The sequence below is a fragment of the Lipotes vexillifer genome, unplaced genomic scaffold (assembly GCF_000442215.2).
Source record: "Lipotes vexillifer unplaced genomic scaffold, Lipotes_vexillifer_v1.1 scaffold67, whole genome shotgun sequence".
Lineage (NCBI taxonomy): Eukaryota > Metazoa > Chordata > Mammalia > Artiodactyla > Lipotidae > Lipotes > Lipotes vexillifer.
In genome coordinates, this window is record NW_006797638.1 from 1,353,373 (window position 1) to 1,354,373 (window position 1,001).

At 32.1% G+C, this 1,001-nt stretch overlaps 1 protein-coding gene across 3 annotated transcripts in view; it reads left to right on the forward strand.

The window, feature by feature from the left end:
- The window catches only part of ARB2A (ARB2 cotranscriptional regulator A), a 434,977-nt gene that overhangs the window by 51,286 nt on the left and 382,690 nt on the right, over positions 1-1,001 (forward strand). The gene's annotated exons all lie outside the window — the stretch shown is intronic.

Here is a 1,001-nt window from a genome sequence, read left to right on the forward strand (position 1 = left end):
CTCTTTCCACAAAAAAGTGATTAAAAACAGTTTTTGCATTTTTTGTTTATTTTTTGTGGTAATGCTAGAAACATATTTTCAGTATAAAAGTTTATGTTTTTACATAAATATATCCTTCCCATGACCTTAATATTTTGTAGTGAGTCGTTATAAGGGGGAACAAATGCATGCTAAATTTTCTTTTTTTAATGTTTTTAGGAGGTTGAATCCTCTGCTGTGCCAGGAAGAATAAGTGTTCTTTTAAGTGCTTATCTAAAACAAAAAACAAAAATCAAAAGAGTTGCCTGTGTTAACTATGTGAGGTGATGCATATGTTTATTATCCTGATCTTGGTAATTTTTCTACAGTGTATAACAAATCATCCTATTGTGCACTTTAAATATATACAATTATAGTTGTCGGTTATTCCTGAAAGTTAAAGAAAGTACTTATGTATATGAAGAAGATTGATATTTGGCTAATAAATTGGATATAACCTACTTAACCTTTGACTTGATAAAGGATTAGGCCTTGTGAAACATTAGATACCTCACATGCTACTGGTAGGAACCTTTGAAAATGTCATTTGTCATTCAAGTGAATGTTTTGTTAAAACTCAAAGTTGTACCCATTGGCGTCATATTAACTAAGTATTTTCAATAAAATGCATATGGACACATTTGTTTAGTGCGATAACTAAACAGCCACTTTACTTCTATAAGGAAAAGCTGAAAGTTTTATTTCTTTTTTGGCTCTTTAATAAAGTAGTCAAAATTAATTATTTGGTTAAACAGTAGCATAAAGGATATATGAAATTTAGTTTATGTTTTCCGGGAGACAGTTTTCCTTGGATCTCTTCATTTCTGCACGTGTCTGATCAAAGACATTGACGGCTTTTGTTCTGGACCATCTTTTTGAGGATGTCTGTATAGGAAACAGCCTTGGAAGAGAGAGATTGTGTCTTCCTCCAAGGCAGAGGGCAGATTTGTTTGTGTCAAGGTACTTTCACCTTCCTTTCCCTA